This window comes from Neopelma chrysocephalum, unplaced genomic scaffold (assembly GCF_003984885.1).
Source record: "Neopelma chrysocephalum unplaced genomic scaffold, ASM398488v2 Primary Assembly neopelma1_101, whole genome shotgun sequence".
NCBI classification, from domain to species: Eukaryota; Metazoa; Chordata; class Aves; order Passeriformes; family Pipridae; genus Neopelma; species Neopelma chrysocephalum.
In genome coordinates this window covers 3,452,848-3,475,718 of record NW_020897764.1, presented here as the reverse complement: position 1 = coordinate 3,475,718, position 22,871 = coordinate 3,452,848, and positions in this window count along the sequence as shown.

Here is a 22,871-nt window from a genome sequence, read left to right as displayed (position 1 = left end):
ACACTCCCATGGAGTGTTGTTGGGGCCACAGCAGGGCAAAACGGTTCCTTCTTGGTTAAGTCTGAGGCATAGGAAAGGATGAGGCAACTCAGGCTGCTGTTAAAGCTCCAGCTCACCCACAGGACATATTCACTTCAACTGACCACTGGCACAGACAGGCAGCAGTTGGGCTGATGAAAAACTTCACTCTGATCACCCGAGGTCCATCTCAGCCTCTTGTTGTACCTGCTGCACTTACCTGTGATGTGCTTCCCCTTTTTATGAGCCTAAATGACCACCAAAGGTAAAATGATGGACAGCCCAGCCCTGAGACAGCCACAAGGAGGTGGCCACCAGCCACTGGTGTCAGCAGCAGCCTGGAGCTGTGAAGGTAGCACAACACATAGCAGTTTCCATCAACTTCCACCAGTGCTCCCGAGCTCAGGTAGCAGCTGGGGATGCTGTCAGAGCCCACACAAGCTCAGTTCACTCACGGCAGGGCTGAGTGATGCACATGCCTGAACCCGAGCCAGACACAATTTCTGGAGGTGTCTCAAAAAGCCCCCTTTAGCCATATGCTTCGATTCCCCAACCCAAATGTCCCTTTGCAGCTGGTCCATGGAGAACAACCTTTACAAGTTTCTAGACAAGCCTTGACTTGCCTCCCTGGATCACTCCACACCTCCAAAATATAAATCTTTCCAATTGTGCTAATTAGCACAATCTTTGGCAACTCCACTAAGCAGAAGCCACCAGCCCTCCCACACACTCATTTTTCTGTGACATTGGCATAAGGAGCAACTTATTTGACACCCATAAATTTACCTCATGGTAAAACCACATGAGATCATGGAGAAGCAATTGCCTGGATATTCAGGCACATTTTTCCCCAGGAAAATCGAAGAGAAGAGGAAGAATAAAAAAAGGCAATTACTGAAAAACAGCCACCTAGCTCTCAAGAAATAAAAAGTATGGTGATAGGGATAGGGTTCCCTTTGATGAGGGCCTAATTGGTTTGTATAAGCTTCACTGGAGGAAATCTGTGCAGTCTATTGCTTGTTTGTCTCCTTGCTTCCAATTCCTATTCATGTATGCACCACATTCCGACTGCAAATTGCAGCCATTTCCACAAACTTGTCACCTCTTCCTCCGAGTATGTTAGCAAAAGAGGAAAATCAAGTGTTCTGCACTTTCCCTCAATAGCTCTTAGTGCATGTTTTGGCTTTAATCGAGAACAAAATGCTTTCTAAGTAGCATCTGATGTTGCTGGTTATCTGCTTGTGCTCCTAGGGTTTATGGCCTCGCACATTTAGATAATGGGTCACGTTAGATTCTGACACCAAGGCAGGTTGCTTAAGACAGGGGTTGAAACATGGCTTAAGCAGGGCTGTAGGGAGCAAAAGTTTTACTGGTGTTGCTTTTCTCCACATCTTAATGGTTCTGTGAGTTAATTCCAACATAACACCATGTGCACTCATACATGGGGAAAGGTTTGGGGGGCAAAAATGCTAAAAATGGAGAAGACAAAGGGTTGCACCAGTGTAAAACAGGCAAATAGTCTCCCACGTGATATTGCTCCCCAGAGTAAATTTGATATGATGGGATGAAGGAGCTGGAAGGAGAGGCATCATGTGCCTCCAGGCTCCCAGTTAGGCCATGCTCCAAGGACTGGAAACCACCTGCAATTCCTCAGCCGGGGATTCCCGCGGGAAGGGGTTGCCACAGGCAGAGGCTGTGCAAACGCAGCACAGGGACGAGTTTTACCTACTCTTGTCCAGCTGCAGAGAGGGGAAGAGACAGAGCTGGGATGCAGAGGAGCAAATCAAGGCTGTGACAGATGAGCTTTGGCAGGAAAAGCCATGGCAGCTTCCATCTCTGCTGTCAGAAAAGCAACTGCCCCCACAGCTCAGGTGCTTGGGGTTGAACCCAACCCACCACCACTTCGGGCACCAAATACCAGGACCAAGTGCCCCAGGAAGGGTGGGGCAGAGGGGCAATGCAAACCATCTGCAGGCAGACTGGGCAGAGCTGATGTGCCAAAACCTTTTATTTTAGGCTGACAGATCTCAGCACTGCCGCTTTGATAACTTCACCCTGGTCATCTTCAAGCCAAGGTGAACCAAGAATTGGAGTCAGCAGCCCCTGTAGGCCTTTTGAACCCCTCCTGCAGGGGAATTGGTATCTGAGTTTAATATCTATGCGTGTCATATTTACATTACTTGTGTTGTGTCAAGTGGCTGTGGGGAAATGCCAGGCCCAGTAAAATTACTTATTCTGAAGCAATGGGGTAAATTTGGTCCACCCAAGGGCAATGCTCCTGCCAAAGGGAGCATAAATAGGCATCTCTGTGTGCTAACAGCAGACCACACACCTGCATCAAGTGCATGTTGGTCCTGTGTTTCTCTCCTGCAACATTGTCTTCTCACTTTGCAACCTTGGCCCCATCCACCCTTTTCCCGCTGGACTACAACAGCAGTTTTGCTTTTTGTTTTGTCTGGGTGGAAGAATCAGTCTCTTCGGTGCATTGGTGTTCCTGTCTCCGCTGTGATTAAACAGTAATAATAATAACCAAATTAATGTGCTAAACAGATTTCACACACACTAATACATCAGGGGCAGAATGTTTACATATCCCTGCGACTTCTAGGTGCTTTCAGTCTCCAGCTGCTGTCCCTGTCTTAGCCCCAGCGGAGCAGCAAGGTCCAAGCTCGCATTCCTGTTTATTTACAAAGTGATCTCGTAGCCAAAGCACCACCCCCCATTCCATTTTTACAGGCTTTTTCCTTATTAAGGTATAAGTAGCTTATTCTCGCATGTCCTATGCAAAGTCCAGATGGTAGCTAGAAAGGGCAGCCCCATCAGACACCCACCAGCTGTCGCCTGTAACCTCCACGCCAACCATCCCCAAAACAGCCTTTTATTGCCTGCAACTCTTTAGTTTACACTAACACAATGTTGGGGTTTTTTTCGGGAAGAACAATGAAGTCTTGATCTGAGTTTCAGGATTGCCACTGGTTTAAAGAAGATGCTGGGCAGGCAGAGACTATGCTATAAGTAATTAGGGGATTATAGCTATTGCTTTTTCCTTTCTCTCCTTGCTGGGGATAGGACAGTACTTTTTTGCTAATGCAACTTGTTTCCCTGGCTCTCACCAGTGAGTTATTCCTGTTAATCATTCAAGAGACTGGGAAAGAAAACTTCTTTACAAAAAAAGAAACTGTGACTGCAGGAGCACAAGGACTACCAGGAGGATTCACGGACAGATGTAAATTTTTTTCATGTAAATTTTTACATGTACTTATTTGTACTTGTCCTGTTTTAAATTTCCTACCTCTATCTCAAGTTTTCTGTAATCACTCTAAAGAGGATGGTCACAAGTTCTGCTATCAGGCTAATAAAGTGCAGAGGAGTCAACAGACCTGTCTCTGTTGACTTTAAGCTTTGGATCGTGCAACGGGAAGTAAAAACAAGTCCCTTATGACAATAACAAAGTTGCTGGGGTTAATGGGTGCTTTTGATGCCAGAGATCTTTTAGGATTCATGTAATTCAGAGGAACAAAAAACTTCTCAAACTCCCAGCCGTGCACTCTTTGATTCAGTGTAATCCCCATAAATTTAAGGCAAAGCCAGATGAGCTATTTAAACCAGGATGAATGTGCCCCGTCTGAATCCTCACCTCCAGCCACGGCTGAGTGCAGGCAAGAGGAGGGGGCTGCAAATGCACGAGGGGTTTTAGAGCTGCCTTTGGTTTCTAAAGTGCTGCGTCTTGGGCTCTCCTGTGTCATTGCTCACATCCCTCCATTCTCAGGGCGAAAAGGAGGCATTTCTTGTCCCTGGCTTTCCCATTGGAAAGGCCAGCTGGTCATCCACACCGGGGCAGGTTGCCAGGCAGGGACCCTACAGCCCAGGGTGAGATGCTGAGTCCTGGAGATGCCAACACTGTGTCCCTCTCCTCAGCATCTCCTGTCAGTCACATTCCAAGGTTTTGTGAGAGCTGGTTTTAGGCAACTGCCCCTCCTCATGCCCTCTAGAGCTGTGTTTGGGTCAAGGCAGTTCTTGGGTTCTTGGGGACAGCAAGGTAATAGTCACAGAGAGGGGTGAGGCAGCACCAAACCCTGCACAGCTCCATCCCAAGGCATCTGCTCCTCTTCTGCTGTGAACCTCCAGTCTCCACTGGAGCCAGGGGCAGATCTAAGGGAATCAGGCACCAGTCCTCACTGTTATTGCAGAGCAGCTTTATCAGGAGGGTTATGTGATAAGGGAAATTATTAGCTAGCTGCCATGTTAAGTGGTCGGCAGTGAGTGGATGTGCAAGACCTGAGTGGTCCTGGCAAAGAGAGATCAGTGTTATCCCAAGGAAACACAAACCTGGAAGCCCCGGGGGATATTAATAGAAACTGTGTGAGATCTGCAGCCTCAGAAACCCTGCTGCTCTCTCAGAGTAATTAGCTAAATGTGAAGTGCTGTTTGCCTGAAAGCTGGAAATAGCAGCACTGAGAGAAAGTAGAGACATCAGTGCACCCATCAGAGCAGGCGCTGCTAACTGGTGTTCAGCAATTAAAACGCTTTCTCTGGAAATGCCCCTGAGTGTTAACTACCCCACTGCTGAGAGATGCCCTCAATATTGCTGCCAAATGTCTGACTCTGGTCTGTTGGGACCTGCCTTCTCCATCCAGGTGCTTCACTCACTCAGGTGGTGGCAATAAAGCAGCCAAACTGGTTTTAATGCCGTGTTTAATTCTGAAGCCTGTCACGTTGGCTTTGTTTGGACCATAATCAGATAAAAATAACATCCAGGTTTTAATTCCTGACAGCTCCAAAAGCTGCACAGAGGTCTTTTTAAATTGATCTAACATGACTGGGAGTGATCTGAAGAGCACAGGAGAGGGTGAGATGGTGATTCTAATCTATAGATTCTCCTCTTCCTGTGGGGAATAAAATGATAATTTGTCCCGTGGTGGCACTGACAGTGGTGGAGCGTTGCAATATTGTTATCACAGAGAAAACAGTTTTGGCTATGAGGCCATTTTCTTTATCTGATTCCTGCCTCCATTCCTCAAAGAGGGACAGGGTCACCCTTAGGCCCGGCATAAGGCTCACAGTGAGGGTTTGTTGAATTTAGATGAGCTTCCACTCAAATGGAGAACATGGAGAGAGCTATTGCAGGGGTCAAGCTGTCATCTCAGGTCATAGATAGAGCACCAAGATACCATCCCTTGACCTGAGTCTCCCAGCAGCCATATTTATGGCTGTATTATAGGCTTGGATGTAGACCCTGCTCTATGTCTCATTGCGTGGGGATTCCTAAACCACCTGGGAAGCCCAGGCAAAGCAGTGCAGAAAGAGTGATAAAAGTTTGGCCCCACTGAGGTGACACAGGGGATGGATGTGTGGGAAGCCAGTGCAGGCGTCTCTGACTCACGTTTATGTCCTTGGCAATTGTCTCACATCAACCCCACTTAAGGTGTGCTCACCAGGAGCGTGACAATGCATTGTGGTCCCACCCAAGGGACAGCCTGAGCCCCAGATCTCATTACCTGGAAACTGAACACCTGAAGGCCAGAGGCAGCAGAATTCATAGGTGGAGGAGTCGGCCTCCACAGCCATTCCTCCCACCAGAATGATCTGTCAGAGCATTTTCACTAGGCAAATGTAAACAGGCTGTACAAATGAGCCAGATTATCTCTCCCTATCTCTCTCTCTTTTTTTTCCCCTCTTCTCCAGACATACTTTGTGAGGCATTTGTTAGAGCACAGCCACAAGCTACTGCAGCTTCACCGAAGATAACCTTTCCCAGCCAGCAAACCAGCCCAAACCATTTGCTGAAACAAGGCCTGGTTTTGTTATTTTCTTCTCATTTCTCACAAAAACTGAAACAAGGAATTAATACCTGTTTCTAAGGTCTGATTTCCAAGAATTCAGCATGTTCTGTTGTGGCTTTCCTGTCTCCTTTCTGGTTAATTTTCCTCCCACTCTGTCTCAGTCTTCAAGATGCTGAGCTGAGTTAAAGGCTGGTTGCCCCTTTGGGTCCTGTGCTGTACATGGTGTCCTGCAAAAACAGTGGCACAGCCAGCCTGTGCTTTCTGCAGCCCCAACCACGAAGCACTTGCTAACAACTCGGTGCAGATCCACCTCAACCTGAGCTCTTCTTGGGTGCTCCACCACTCCTCTGGCATCCATGGTGAGAGTGAGTCTGTTTGGGAAGCTCAAGCCACCAGAGAGCTGTTTGCTCCACTTCAGGGGCTGGTGAGGTCAAGAGAGGATGCAGATGGAGAAATCTTAAAAAATCTGCAGGAAAGTCCCCTCCCCAGATGAAACATGTCCCCATATCACATGTCAGCCCAGAACTCACCCTTTCTGAGCTGTGTCAAGCCCATGGTTTGTGGCTTGCAGATCCCTTAGCAACATTTAGCTGCCTCGCTACTAATGGGTTTGATTTGGTACCTAAACACCAGGGGCCCTTTCCACTGCTGCTCAAAGCTCTCACTAGGCTTTAGCTAAGGTAGTCCATAAAGACTCCTATAACCCTTTTTGATAGGCTTCAGAAGAATCTGTGACCTCTCCACAATAATTAGCATCTATTTTACACTGATAATGCAGTTCCTTGGCTATTTATTAATTTTAATTTAATGGCACATGTAGTGGTCTCCCTCTGTGCCTGGCAGAGCTTTGCAGCGTGACATGAACATGTCCCCGCTCTGAATCTTCTGCGTCTGCTGCCAGTGACTTATTTGAGCTGTTTTAGCAGCACTTCTTATCCCAAAAAGAAAGAAAAAAAGAAAGAACAACCAAAAAAAAAACCCAACAACAACAACCAAAAAAACCTGATCTGGTTTTCTGGCAGACAACTTACCTTCACAGCACAGCTATCAATGTCCAGCCCCCTCCCCAATGCTTGGGCCAGGGGCTCAACTGGAGAAGCTGCCCAGGCTCCACCCACAGCCCACAGAGGTCAACCCTGAAGCAATGGAGAATTTTGGATTAAATTGTGATCTAATTATCAGAGCAGACATACTAGAGCCACCAGCTAGCTGGAAAAGCAGACAGTGTTTCATTAAAGTAATTATTTATTTTTTTTTACATTTGTGAAGCTCCAGGAGAGGGTTGGTTGAGCTTATTCCAAGGTAGGTAAACACCAAGTTGAAAAACTCCTCTCTGGTCATGGACTCATAATTAAGACTGTTCTGCTCCTAGAAGGGTCAGAAATAGGGCACAAATTGCAGCATCTGAGAGGTGGACTGGAGGCAAAGTGGGCAAAGGTGAGTTATAGAATCATTAAGGTTGGAAAAGACCTCTGGGATGCTGAAGTCCAACTGTTAACCCAGACCTACGTGTTCACCACTAAACCATGCCCCCAAATGCCACATTCACATGCCTTTTGAATGTTTCCAGGGATGGTGACTCCACCACTGCCCTGGGCAGCCTGTTCCAAAGCTTGTGAACCCTTTTGGTGAAGAAATTTTCCCTGATATCCAACCTTAACCTCCCCTGACACAACTTGAGGCCATTTTGTCTAGTCCTGTCAGTTGTTACTTGGGAGAAGAGACCAGTCCCCACCTGGCTACAACCTCCTTTCAAGTAGTTGTAAAGAGTAATAAGATCTGCCCTGAGCCTCCTTTCCTCCAGGCTAAACACCCCCAGCTCCCTCAGCCATCACTCATAAGGTATAGCTGGAAACTTTCAAGCTCCAAACAAGCCAAGGACTTCCTCAATCCCCAGTTCAATAGTTTGTTGTTGTCTCTCTCCAAGTCTCCTGTTCAAGCACCAAGCAGCTACCAGGTGGTGGTGCTGACCCTTCCTTGCTGTCTTCCCTTGCACCTTGTCTGAATTATTGGTGCAATTTTTGTGGAAAGGTTTAGGCAGGTACCAAGCAGCAAACTCTGCTTTGGGTATGGAGCTCTTTGCCCTCTTCTCGCCTACATATTTTTGAGCCAAAACCCAGAATTAAAAAAAAAAAAAAAAAATCTAAAAATGCTTCCACCTGGAATAAGGCTCACAAAAGAGCCTCATTAAACTTTGATGATTACACATTCAAATGGAGCTCTGTTGGACGAAGAGAGAGCTGCTGCTGAGGACAAGCCAGTTTTTCAAGACTCAGCTCAAAGGGGCTGTTGGCTAAATGTGGGAAAGCTTGGCAAGGGATTTAGCTCCACCGAGGAGCCTGATCAGAGAGCCAACCTGACAAAGGGTTCTGGCACCTAGAGAAATCAAGGTCTCTCCAGCCACTTAAAAGGAAACTTGTGTAGAAGGAAGAACAAAGAGGCAGAATTTTTTTATTTTTTTTTTTGTAACGTAGACATCCTTTGAATTGAAGAACCTGCATTGGGAAAAGAAAGCTTCCTTAGAGGAGGTGGGAGCAGTGAATGGTTTAGAAGAGAAACCCTGTGTAGGAGGAGAAAGATATAGGACATTTTTGGGGTATATGAATAAAGTCAGTAGAGTATAAAAAAAAAACAACAACTCAGGCAGGGAAGTGCTGCAGATGTTGTATTGATTCGTCTCTGCAGCTGTTTATTCCTTGTGCTACAGTGTGCTTTGAGCCCCTGCAAAGTATGTGTACTTGTACATTCCCACTGCAGGAGGACCTCAGGAGAGAGGAACAGTGGACTCACATTGTCCACAAGGGCCGACCAATGCATCTGCACCACAGAGTCACATTTCTGGAGCATAAAACATATCCAGACAGGATCTGGGGAACTCCAGAAAACACAGAGAAATACAACCTCCTCAAATGAAGAGGTCAGGCCAGGACACAGCAGAGTCACCTGTCGATGGGTAGTTCATTGGAGACTCTCACTGGAGCTGTGCCAGGTGGAGATTTACAGTGAGATAGAGCAGCAAAGTTTACACCCTTCCTCACCATAAGTAAAAGCCCCTGCACAGACACTCTCATGCCAAAAAAAGTCCTCTTTCTGGCCCATTTATTCCATTTTGGTGCTGGTTTGAAAATGAGCAGCAAAGCCTCTGGTCCCCCCACAAGAGTTTTGCTGATACCCCTTGTGCCCCGTCCCTGCCAGTGAACGCTCCTCTGTGGATGGTTCAGTCAATGCTGATCAGCAGCAGTGGCAGGAACCTTCCTTTTAAAATCCATTTCTTTTAAAAAATGGGTTTTCATTAAGGGGGTTTTAAAATTGTCCTTTTTCTGCGAATAAATTCACTATAATTTGGAAACACTTGTTACTGGAGAACAGACACTGAATGTCTCAGATCAAAACATGTCTGTGTAGATGTATACATATATGTGTGTGCATATACACACAGAAATGTGTTTACATTTTGTATAGTAGTGTGTTTATATGTACATAGATACATTTCTCCGTAACAAGTGGGCATGTAGCTTTTCTCTGAAAAGGGGGAATTTTTCCACGGAAAATTTAGACAAAACCGAAACCCTTCTCGGTGACCACCATTTCCCCCAGGACGCCTGTTGGTTCCTCTCTGGTGTCACAGTGTTTAAAAGACCTTTGCTGCCCACGAGGGCAGTAACACACACAACTCTGCCACCTCCCCACCTCAAGGATGCCCCGTGCCTCGGGGAACCCCAGCATCACACAATCCCCTGCACCACAAAAACATCATGTGCTGCTCCATGTCTGCAGGGCTGGTGCTCCCAGTTTGGGGCAACCCCATTGGGAAGATCCAAGTCAAAGGATTAAACCACCGGTAGGTTCTGAGGTTCTGCTCGTGGCTCAAGGAGGGTCAGAAGCTGTGCCCTTTAAGCAGCCAGGTGACACGGGGATATTTCTGGGTTTAACGTGAATTTGGATTGGGAAACACCAGAGCAAAACTGGTACCTTTGAAAATTTAGCCCTGTCCAAACATGATTAGTAAGGGGTGAGTGTTCATTTGAGAGGTGGAATGGAATGGAATGGAATGGAATGGAATATTTCAGTTGGAAGTGACCTTGAATGATCATCTGGTCCAACAACCTGACCAATTTGGGACTGACCAAAGTTAAAGCATTTCCCAAATGCCATTTGAATATTGATAAGCTTGGGGCATGTACCACCTCTCTACAAAGATTGTTCCAGAGTTTGACCACCCTTTCAGTAAAGAAATGTTTCTAATGTCCCATCCAAGCCTCCCCTTGCACAGCTTTGAATCATTTCCATGCGTCCTGTCACTGGATCCCAGGGAGAAGAGCTCAAATGTCCCATTGCTTTGCTCTTTTATGACAAGGAGGGTGACAGGAAGCTGTGAACAAAGGAGTTGCGGGGGGAAAGGGAATATTTAGCTCCCTTTCTTGTGTCCTGCTCGCTTGCAAAGTTGCCCTCCAAAGAGCCCTGGCTTTTATTAGCGATCCCTGCCTGCCGTACGTGATCAGATACCGGCCATATGAACACCACATCTCAGTTACAGCCCAGCCCTGGCTCACAGCCATCTTTGGATGTTTGTTGTGCAGAGCAGCTGGGAAGCCTGCAGAGCCTGGCAGAGACCTTATCTCACCACACTGGCGTGGAGGGAGGCCTGGAGGGCAGAGTCCCACTGCCCCATTCACAGGCACCTACCACCGAGCAAGGGTGATGAGTGTCCTGAAGGGACCTCGTTAATTTAAGGCCACATCCCTGGGAATTAGTGCTGAACAATGCTTACTTCACACCCACAATCTAAGGATGTGGAACCAGAGTTTTAGCTCAGGTTATCAAAGTATAAATGTCACACAGGGCTCCGTTCCCAGCCCTGCACAGCTTGGATTTGGATTTATTCCCTTTTCCCTGCTCTTATTCCTGTAACGCCCAGTAGCCGCCTCCCTGGGAATGCTCCACTATGGGAAAGAAAACGGGAAGAGGTGGTTTTTGGGAGAAGGTGATAAATGGATATCAGGAGGTCAGCTGGAGGAAGGAGAGGTCAGGACTGAGAGAGCACGGATCAGATAACGGGTTAGACAGGGTGAAAAAAAAAATGACAGGAAATTCACATTTGTTACAGGAGAAAAGGAGGAAGCAAGTAAAGGGGATGAAATGGGTGAGGATACAGTTGAGTTAACAGCCAGGGAAGAAGCGAGGTGGAAGAAAGCAAATTTTCTCTTCCAAAATATGCAGATGGGCTTGACTGCAATGTTTCGCCGACTGAGAGCAATTTCAGGAAATTGTTCCCGAGTGGAAAAAAAAAAAAAAGACGTTATTTTTTAGTAGAAATATTTCACTTCTCTTTGAAGCTTCTCTCACATTAACAAATTATCTGAGCAATTTATAAAAACACTTAAGAGATCGCTGTGGTCAGACAAAGTGCTTGTTTGGCCCAAAACACAGCCATTTCATTAAAATGCTGATTCCCCCTTCCTAGCTGGAAAATGTCCGTTTCTGGTTACCCCCACTGCAAATACATTTATTTTTTCCGGTCTGGCCACCCCTCACCCCCATCAGTTATTTGTGCAGTTCTGCTTTTCAGCAAATTTACACAGCTGACAGCCGAGGATATGAGCCCCACAGATGGGCACGAGAAGGAAGTCCTGTGAAGCAAGAAAGGTGATCATTAGAGTCTGACCAAATCTATTGCCTGTAAATATTAGCAGAGCAGAGAGCGTCTCCATTCCACGGGCACGGCCACGGAGAGGGAGGCTGCTCTGCACTCTCGCTGGTATCGCTTTAATCCAACACGCAGTCAGTTGGGTTGGAAAGAAAACAGCTTTCTGAGCTCTTTTCCAAGTCTGGGGTGTGTGAATAAACACTCCAGCTCGCAGAGGAAGCTGGTGACAGATGGAGCAAGAGCTCGTTTCTTCTGCTGTGCTGGCCTGGGCTCCAACCACGAAACCACAGTGACTTTACCCATCATCTAACCTGGCTCACCCGTGCACAGCCAGCCTGCTCACCACTGGCCCACCAGTGCTGAGCCAGCAGCTGGGTCTCATCAAGGTTTTGCATCCCCTGCAATTTGTCCCTTCACTGCAGCACAGTGCAGAAATACCTGAGATGTCTCCAGCCCCACTCGTGGGATCTGGAGCTGTGGGAAGAAGAGGAAAAGTTGTTGGTGCCAGGCTGCTGTGGGTGCCCCTGGGCTGGATTACCCCAACTAGGGGCATTTTGCACTGTCACTGCTCTGAAAGCAGCAGACCCACAACTTGTTGCAACAACTTGAGTTTGGAGAGTGATGCTCACACAGCTCTCATCAGCACATGTCCACGGTAACTTCTGCATGGGCAGATAGTGATGGGACAAAGGGGAATGGTTTTAAATTAAGAGGGGAAATTTAGATTAAATCTTAGGAGGAAATTCTTCCCTGTGAGGGTGGTGAGGCACTGCAACAGATTGCCCTGAGAAGCTGTGGCTGCTCCATCCCTGGAGTTGTTCAGGCTGGATGGGGCTTGGAGCAACCTGACCTAGTGGAAGATGTCCCTCCCCATGACAAGGTGCGGAATGAGATGATCTTTAAGGTCCCTTCCAACCCAGGCCACTCTGTGATTCTATGATTCCAAGGTGGTTTTGCACATGGATATTCGCACCATTTCTTCTTGGATTCTTGTTGTTTTCAGACTGTCTATAAAGCAGCTCATGATCGCTCAAGCAGCAGTTTATTTTTGAGTGAAGCATCACCTTTTGCTTTTACATAAACTGCCTGACTTCCAGATGAACCAGGAAAAACAAACAGCACAGAGCAAAGTCATCGCTGTGCAAAACTAAGAACAGTCATGCAGGGATTTGCCAGGCGGACCATGATTTGCATCTCTGGTTGCAAGCATACAAATTTCTCAGGCTGGCAAAACCTCTTTATTTCTTGTAACTGGATGGGAAGATGGTTTTTCATTGTATTTTATCTGCTGCTACTCTGAAAAGTAATGGGGAGCACAGTCACAGCAGCACAGGCTGAGTGCTTCTGAGCAGTGTGTTTAGATAAGGATTTACTTAGGAGCGGATTTCTTTGCAACCATGTTTCTCTTCCTTTATTTATTATGTGTCTGCATTATCCTCAGCTCACAATACCAGTTCATATCCGATTCCTAAAGTTTTTATAGAAGATCATGTGATTTCACTTAACTCCCTTGCTCTTGGGGCCACTCAGGTGTTTACAGCTGCACCCGGCGCAGGAGCAGTTTCATTTCTGCAGAAATGCCGCCCAGTTTCCTCCAAATCCTTGGACAATCCTGTCCTTGCCAATGTTTTTCTTAAAACCAAACCTCTTCAAAGTCCACAGCCTCACAGGATTTTATTAACTGGAATTTATTTTCAGCATGTTTGAAGCCTTTTTGATTAAGGGTAACCATTAAAAAAGCAAACGAGACCGTTGTAGATGGTTTTCTTTCTCACCTCAGGAATTTGGGAACTTGCCTCCTGATTTTGTACTAATTGGACCTGCATGTGCTGGCAGCTGAGCTTGAGGTGTGATTTTTGCAGGGTACAGAGGTTGGCTGTGACCAGGTGGTCAGAGCAGAGGGGTCAGGAGGAGCACAATCCCCAGATCTGGTGCCCAGATCCCCTCACCAGCCTGGCTGTGACGCCTTTGGGAGCTGAGAGAGAAGGTTATAGGAAATGATTTGCCTTGGGGTTATCCATCCAGCCACAGTTGTGTTTGTGCATACAGGTGTGTGTCTGCATCACACACACACACAGAGCAACCCACCGTTATCCCCATGGGGCCTTGGCTACACAAACAAATAAAGGGGAGCTCCGAGGGGATGTAAATCCCAAGCACCTGAGGCCTTAGGGCAGCTCCTGCTGCACACCAGCCAGCCTGTGCCTCAGCCTTGCTTTACTATGCTTAAAAGCATGGATGGAAACACCCTCAATCCCCCAGCCAGCGTAATTTTTCCTGCAAATAACCCCTGGCACATGGGTATTTTCTACTCTCATTTGCACCTCAGAAGGAAAACAGCTGCAAGGGGGTACAGTGGAGCAGTAGAGGTATTTTTGCTTGCTTTTTGTTGTGTTCCCTGCATGCCAGTGGTCCTGTGAGGGGGCTGTGCAGCATTACAGGTCCTTATTCCCCCCGCTAAATGTGTAACTTGTGGCATTCAAGGGAGAAAACCCCTTCGTGCCAGGATAGTTTATTTTATTCCAGGAACTGGTCCAGACTATCTGCACCAAAGCTCTTCTCTGATGGCAAAGTCTGCATCTTCCCTGGAGGACAGGTGTTTCTGCTGCTTCTCCCACTGAACCCTTTCAAGCGCACACGAGCCCTTGAGGTGCGTTTGTTATCCTGACACAAAACACCAGCTAATGCAGTGGAGTCCCTCTGGGCTGCTCAGCAAACACCTCCTCCTGCAAACATGGCCCCCAGGCAGTGGTTTGTGGTCCCAGCTGGTTTTAACTGCTCTGTTTGTGGATTCCCAGGGAATGGTAAAGGGTGCTGAAATGGGTAAGGCATGCCAGGATGGGATTTGGAGATTAAAGAGCAGACATGTTGTCTCCCCAGCCAACTCCTTCTGCTTGTGGGGGAAAGCAACTTCTGGCAGACAGGTGGGGTGAGCATCTCCTCCATCGGGGGTTGGCAGCTCCTCTGCTGTATCCATAAGAACACCTGATGGCTGAAGCACCCATGGGCTGGAGGCGCCTCAGTCCAGGTCGGGGCTCATCCTTTTTCCATTGCTTATGGTTTGTACCTTCCAGAGTTTTTGGAGGGAAAGGCAGGGACTCTGCTGAGATGCCCTTGGAGGGATGTCCAAGCCATGGTACAGCCCTGTGCATAGCCCAGATCCCTCTCTCAGAGGGACACGGCAGCCGAGCTGTGCTGGGGCAGTGTCTGTACCCCAGGGTGTATCTGCAGCAGCCAAGTGTGGGAAACCCTGGCAGTTTTGGGGGTTAAGCAGCTCCAGTTCCTTATTAGGTTCAGCCTTTTCTCAGATATGAGGAAAAGATAACAACTTTCCCTGGCTGCCAACAGGAACCAGGCTGAACCCAGGAGCTCAGTTCCCAGGGCATCCAGCCCTCTCCTGCTCTCCAAAACCAGGCAAACTTCATAGGTGCTCAGCACCATCAAACCCAAATTATATTGCTTCACCATTCCTCCATGTTCCACACCCCACAAATCTGCAAAAGCAAACTTTCATTTTCCTTTTATTAAAATAAAAAAAAAAAAAGAGAGAGAGAGGGAGAGAGGCAGTTTCCAGCCTTTCTGGTTGCAAACCAAGGTAAACTCTCGCCTTTGAGTCTGCAGCCAGGCAGACTGCAACAATAACACCCGCAGAAAAGGGTGTGCTCCCATTCATCCCAATGGGTGTTAACTTGGAAGGGTAACTCTGACCCCCGATGCCAAGAGCTCCAACCATTTCGCTGCTGAGCATCCCAGCCCATAAATAAAGCCTCTGGCCGGCTGTGCAGAAACCTGGGTGGGAGGGAAGCCGTGCAGCAGCTGAGGCGTTGACTTTTGGATGTGCCAGGAGTCTGAAACACTTGGGTTCCTGCTGAGGCTCCCAGCCTTTCTGCCAGCCTGTGTTCACCAAGCCCAGGCAGAGGTGCCTCGTTTCCCTGGGGGAGCAGCCTCGGGAGGGGAGCGACGAGCCCGGGTGAATTTACTGGGGTTTCGGCAAAAGCGGTCTGGCAGAGATACATTCGGCTCAGCTGCACAAAGGAATGAGCGTCTGGCAAGTGCCTTGTGCTGGGTTTCCCTGGGAAACTCAGCTGGCGTTAAGATAAACAAGGTCCCAGGGAGCAGAGGGGGGAGCAGGGTGGAGGTGGATGTGGGGAACTCGTCCTTTCCTTTGACCGAGCGTTTGTGTGTGGAGCCGCTGCCTGAGGTCAGGTCCTCACCATCCCTGGAGCTTCACAAAAGGCACATGTTTTAATAATCTAATTAGCTGAGGCAGTCAAATAGTAGGAGGAAAGGAAATGTATAAAGAAAGGGAGTGGTTCAGGCAGAGTCACGCAGGCTTTGCTGCCTCCATCCCCCTGCTCTGAGAGAAAGGAACCCACCCTTCAACATGCAAAACCGAGAATGGGCACAGAGCCTTCTTCTGAGCAGAGATGTGCTGCAAGGGGCATGGTCTGCTCCAGTTCATTAACTCTGGAACCTACTGATAACTGCTCAAACCAAGTCTCTCTTACTAATTTCTGCAATACAAGTATGATTAAAGGAAATAATGTGGCATATCACTGATATCTCATGTCCCATAATGTGAGAGTGGCTCATCCCTCCTTCTGGCACCCTATACATGGACCAGCAGAGATCTGGGGAATTGGTGTTGTCACTGTGTCCTCCAAAGGGAAAAAACAGCACAAGCCCTTGGTGTTAGTGCCAGAAATCATCCATGTCCCTTCAGCTGCTTTTTTCTATTACTCCTTAAGTTTCTTATGGTATACCTCAGTGGGGCACAGCTGTGTCTAGTGTAAATAACCCTGTGCTCGTCTACTGAAAGTAAAAGGAAGGAAATTAATGACAACAATAAAATAGAGCCCAAACCTCCCACTTACAGTCAGTGTTGGATCTGCCCAGTTAACCCTTGTTTGGTTTTGGTTTCCTGACAGCCAGGGAAGGTGGTTTCCTCTTAGTTTTTGCTGTGCTATTTTAGTTTTCCCCTCTGAAATTGCCTCTCTGCTCATAGCAATAGGTGTGCAAAAACCCAGACACTGCTTACCCTGCTTTTAACTCCACACTTGCCATTAATAATTTAGCTTCTCCTATGAGGGTAGAAGACACCTCAATAAGCTACTCCTATGGTTGGGGCTCTAGGGGTCTAAAAGCCTAGTGATATGGTGGGATTCAGGGCTAATGGACCGATGTCAGGATTTTAATCATGTTTAAATCCCCCCCATGGTAAATATGAGGGTGAGCAGCATGTATTAAATGGGCCCTGATTCATTTTGTCCTAAGAAAGATAATGAAAATAAGGCAGTTTAGGTGGGTGCCTGTTTCTTTCCATAGTCTGTTAGTATAGTTTGAATGACAAACCTCTGTGTCTATCCACAGCCATACAAAGTGATGGAGAGCTTGATGTCACCTCCAAAGACATTGGTCCCCTTCCCACTGTTGCCCACCAAGTAAATCCCAGAACTGCAGTCCTTTTGGGCTTGGTGCACCTGCTTGGTGCTATTTAAACTGAAAAATGCATAAATAGCACCCTCCTCACTTTAAAGAAGAGGAAATGGAAACCCAAAATTAAGCTGTTTGCTCTAAGCCATACAGTAAATGCTCTCTATGTAAATTTCTCTATGTAAATTTTGCACAAAAATAAAGACGTTATGTTTTTGCACTGTTTGTCCCATCAGTGTTGCACGTTGGTCTGACAAGATGAGTTTTGTCCTGCTGGTGAAAGTCAATCTTTGATAGAATTCAGTCATTTTAATTTCAAAATAAATGTCCACACACAGATTGGTGCTTAAACAGGTGGGTTTGTTTTGGAGTAAAGTTGGACATAGCTCATCCTGCAGAAAAGGGAGTTAAATTCTTTGTAGTTTGTCCATATAAATTCATCCACAGATAACTAAGTTACTGAAGTTAATGTTAATATCCCTTAGGCTGTTTGTAAATTTTTGGTGGGGTGCTGGAGGGTGGAGAAAACTATCAGAATCAAACACATGCTAAACATAAAGGCATGAGATGGGCTTGGATGTGATTTGGTGGCAATTTTCTCATTTTCTTCCTTGCCCAGACTGGCTGCTGTGGAAATTTTGCCCAAAGAGAGGTTATCCCCATCCCATCTCCTTTTGGATTGATTTCACCTCTGGTCTTGAGTGACGAGGGAGGATGAGATCTGTGCTTTGTCTTGCTTCACATCATGATGCTGTGGGTCTGGTCAGCCCAAAGATGCCTTTTGTTGTGACCTTTTGCTCTGTGTGCTCAATATCTGGGCTTGTTTTAAAAAGAGGCCAAAAACCTGCTTAAAAGTGCTGCTGTCTCATGTAACCTCAGCCCTTATTGGACTATTATTGCCTTTGTGTGACTTCCTTGTTTCTTTTAACCTGTGGGACACAGCAGTCAAGGGATTCAGGCCCAACCCAGTGAGCACCAGTGTGTACAACCATGTTCGTACTCCAATTTCTCCATGAAATCCATTTACACCTTTTGCAGGAGGGAAGCAAAACCTCTGTTGAGTTGTTGATGCAGCTCAAGCCTCAACCAATACCCATCAAGTGGAAGGGAGAAATCCTGGTGATTGTCAGGCTGCTGGGAAATACCAGCAAAACATTTACTTATCTTTTCTACCTCTAACTTGACCCCGTACAGCAGCTCCAACATCCTGTTGTAGCACCTATGAAGGGAGCCCTATAAGGAGCAGAAATCCCAGAAATGGAGCAGATATTACTGCAAGCAGCAGAAAACACCTCCTATCTGAGAGTTGTTTTCTGAAGTGGAAGGGCAGTGAAGGGGGGTAGCTGCCCACATCACTTTGAAATATAAAGAACACAAGGTGTCAAACAATTTTTTCGTGCCAATTTCAAAATCAGCCCCTTCTGATGCTTTTCTTCCCCTGTTGAGTCACAGGAGAGAACCCACATGCTGCCCCTCTCTGCCTGCACACCCTTTTGGTGTTAAAGAGCTGGGCTGGTGCCGAGCAGCTGCAACTTTATTTGAGCTTTTATCTTTTGTTTTGTTATTTAACAAGCCCAAGAAGCCGGAAAAAAAGGTGCAAAGAATTGCACAGCCTTCAAAAACAAGTCAGAAAAGGTAGAAGAGATCTGAGGTTTGTCTCCCAGGCTTGCCCATACTGACCTGGTTTGACTATCTTTCACCAAGGTGGGCAACTAGAAAGGGCAGGGTAAATAGCCCATCACACTTTTTGTCCTAGTAAAGTGATTTGCAAATCCATCCTGGATGTGGAAGGAGTTGACCCTCCAGTCCGCAGACCTCCTGAGGGATTCCCCGGATGAGCAGGTGCTTCAGAATGCTTGCATACGAAGGAAAATAAGACAAAGGCTCTGCAGAAACGAGGCAGGGAGGTCTTTGAGGTGAACTGAAATGCACAACTGAAACCGCTGTGTTGTCTGTCTTTGACAGCTCTTCCTCATTTCACCGTCTCCAGAGAGGCAGCTGGGCCGTCGCTCAGACCAGACGGTTGGGCTGAGAAACCATCTGCTGCAGTCCTGGTTGTCCCTTCTTGCCCTGGCCACTCTGTTTCCCAGCCTGCTAAATGAGGAATGGGACACCCTCCAGGAGACACAATGAGGATTTGCTCATCGGCTGGTGAGGACCTTGTTCCCAGCAAGTCAGATGGGGGTTGTTGTCCTAGGTGTCAACAGAACGAAGTCTTCATGAGATGTATCCAATACTGTCCTGAAATATTAAGTAACTTGCTGCTGTCAGTGCAGAACTACAAACTGGATGCACAGTGTGATTGGGCAAATTGCTAGGGAAAAAAGTAACCCACTTTGCCATGGAGGTGTTTTAAGTATTTAAATGGTGCTATGTTTGATCACACAAAAAGAAAATGTTTCCATGATGCAGGAAACCCAAAGGACAACTATTATAATAGTTGGGTAATACTGGGTTGTAGTGAGGTCTGAACAAGATCAAAGTTCCATTGTACTCATCCCTGAGTGCACACAAGGAACGAGATGCTCCTGATATACCAAGGTAGACCAAGCTGAGACAAGAAGAGTCAGCTTAATGCTCATTTTAAAACTGAAAAATTGGATGGGTTGGTAGACTAAGGGATTTTTTTTTTAAGGAGGTGACTGGGGAGTTAAATCTTGGGGCGAATTAAAAACTCCGTGGCACTTGTAGAGCTTGAGACCATGTTCAGACCAAACAATGGATGCGGTTCTTTGCTTTAAGCCCTCGTTGTGGTGGGTCCAGGCTGCAGGCCCTCTTTGCCCCATAGAGCCTGACACCCTGGAGACATGAGGGCAGCAGTGTAGCCAAAACCTTCATGCACAGGTGTGGGCCAAAATTCATTTCATCAGGTACTAACAGGGGAATTCATCACAGGAAAGTTGGAAGTCTTCAGCTGGGTGTTCCCCTTGGGCTCCTTTTGCAGTCAGCATGAAGATTCATCTGACCTCAACTGACATTTCATGCAGGGTGAAACATTGAGTTTGGGGTGGGTGACTCAGACTAGAGAACCGGTGTAGATGTGAATTCAACCTTTGTATGAAGTAATGTATTTTGGGGGATCATGAATACCTGTCCCAGCTTCTTTCCTTATGTAGTCCAGCCCTAAGTGACTTGCCCAAAGCAGTGGTGGAGCTGGGAGACAGACCAGCTCTCCAAATCTGCAGATTTAATGCCCAGAAAACATGGTTTACTTCTAAACGCAGGGGCACAGTTGGCTGGGTATTGGAATTTTTGTCCTCCAGGAAGCATACAAATTTGCTTGCAATTTATCATTCCAAATCTGAACAAAACCATAAAATTTTAAAATGTTTGGCGGAGCAGGAATGTAAAAGCCATTCAGTCTGACACCACTGAAACATTTCACCCTGATAATGTCAAAACTAAACATAGCAAAGGCACATGCAACATAAATCCCAGCACAATAAAATATAGCCTACGTTGAAAATATTTCAATTAATATTGCAATACAATACAAAATGATTCAAACCAAGCTGAAACGAGGCCTCTCCATGTCACCAAAACGTTTTTAAGTTGTTGAAGTGAAACCGAGGAAATGCAACCTGCTAAAATATTTCACTGAAAGCTTTTCGTGACAATTTTTGTACTCGTGTGAATACATTTTAAGATAGAGAGTGATTTTGTCATAAAACAATGCTGAGCATCTCTGAGATGTGGGGTCTTTCTTTCTGCAAAATTGCATAACCTCCAATAATTGGCAAGACCTAGAAGTCACCAGGTATTTACACTTCCTCAGGGCTGGTAGAAACAATTCCTCAGACCCTTTTTAAAGCACGTCACAACCCTTCTGTGGGTATGCAGGTGCTTTTTGGTTGCTGGATAAATTTCAGAGTGAGCTGTTTTGGTAACACTGATGACAACATCTATATTGGGCAACATCGCCCTCAGACATGGAAAACCCTTTAACCACTGTGACATTATGCACAGGTTTTTTGCCCCCCATCAGAGCTGAGTCATCTGACAGATCCCTCCTTCCTCATACCATATTAGCCAATGAGGTAACTAATTATTACCTCTGGATTGTCTGCAGTCATCCTTTTGTTATTTACCACTGATGACTAATTGTCACAGCTGGTTGCGTGGCCACACGTGCTGGATGAGTTCCCACCTGGATAAGAGTTGTCTCTCCCCTCACCGCTGCTGACTAGGATATCCCATGCTGCTCTCAGGTTGTTTTAATCCCAAAAGAAAATCAAGTCAGAGTAGAAGAGTGGAGGGGAAAGCGTGTTCATGATGGTGTCCCAGCACCACAAAGCCACGATCTTTTTGCAGACCGCAGCAAAAGGAGGAAAACAGAAAGTTTGCCTCTGTGCATTGGACTTAGTGCTCAGCTGGGACCATGCTCACCATTCAGCCTCTCACCTTCCTCAGTTCCCATGATGCCCAGAGCTTACAAAACGACATATTTTTTGTTTTTCAGAGCTCCACTTATTTCTGTGTTTGGCAAAGTAATTGCTCTGGTGAAATTTGGAGGGGAAAGGTGTCTAAATGCACTCCTGGACCAGGCTTTCAGGGCATAAGGATTCATCACTTCTGTCACCTGCAGCAGGGTCAGCTGAGTCCTGATCTGCATCAGAAAAGGCAAAATTACCCCTTTACAGACTCAGCAATTGTGTCATGAGGATCTGTAAATGCCTGGTGCTAAGTGTAATGAGTCTGCAAAATCTTTTCAGATAGAGACTTGGATGAGTTTCCAGGTGGTTGGTGCTCACCTGGAGTGGGCATGCTCACACCCTCTCTGGACAGAGAGGGATTGGATTCACACGAGAACTACTAAGAACCAGTACCCAGAGATAAGTGGGCACAGTGGCTGGGACCAGAAGGCTTCAAACAGCTAAAGAGAGCCTGGATCTTTTATGACATTTGTCCCATCATTTCAGGGGCTGACCTGTGTTCACAAAAGTCAGTCCTGTGGTATGTAAACCCTACCTTGAACTTTCTCCAAGCTCATCCTTTATAAATACATATTCATAGCACAGCCTGACATCGGTAGGGAGAGGAGTGAGGGCACCACATGCCTCAACACTGAGAGCACTGTGCAAAGTCAAATCGGTTAAAGAAGCAGTGTGAGGGAACACAGTGTCCAGGGAAAAAGCCCCAGTGCTCTGTCTCCCATTCTTCTTCTCGGTATGTTCCCCTTTGTCACAAGTTTCAGCCTCATTTGTCCATACTGAGAGCCAGAAAGCAGATGGATTTTACCTGGAGTGCTTCTCCTCAGCTCTGGAAGCACTCTCTCCTTTCTCTCTGCCTCTCCACCCCAGCAGTGCAGCACCACACAGCAGCACCCTCCCTCACCCTGCCAGCATCTCTCCTCCTCCCCTTCCCCCTCTTGCTGTGGCTTGACACAGAGGAACCTGAAAATTCGCTGTGATGTTTGAATCCCGGCCAAAACTGAAAGCGAGACCCCGCGACTGGTCCGAAAGCCTAAAAAACATATGGCATTAATTCTACTTTCCCACAGTTCCTAAAACTGCAATTAAAAGCAGCCCCCACCAAACAGAGCCCCATAACTCAGCTCCGTGATTTATTGGAATAACGAAGCTTTAGGGGAAAGTTGGCGAGGGCCAGGAATTCCACGTCCGGGAGCTGGGCTCCAGGCACATGGCCCTGTGCACAGCCAAGTTTATTTTATTAGCATGCCACCGGTGGAAGAGCAGGATCTGAGGGGGACATTCCTTTGAGAAAGCTTATCTTTGGCACCCATTTGGCTTCCAACAAAAAGCCAGGCCCTGTGTGTGCAGGATGCAGGAGATGCTGGTGCAGCAGGAGCAATCAAACGGGAGCCGGCTGGGGATCATCTGTCTCCATGCCGCAGGTCGTCCAGAGGGTGAACAAAGTACCTGCTTTTTCCCATCAGTAACAAATAAACGTGGCCTGTGAGATGACAAAGGCTGCAAATCTCCTCTTGCCCAAGGAGGTGCTTTTTCATACTCACTTTCTCAAAACCAAGG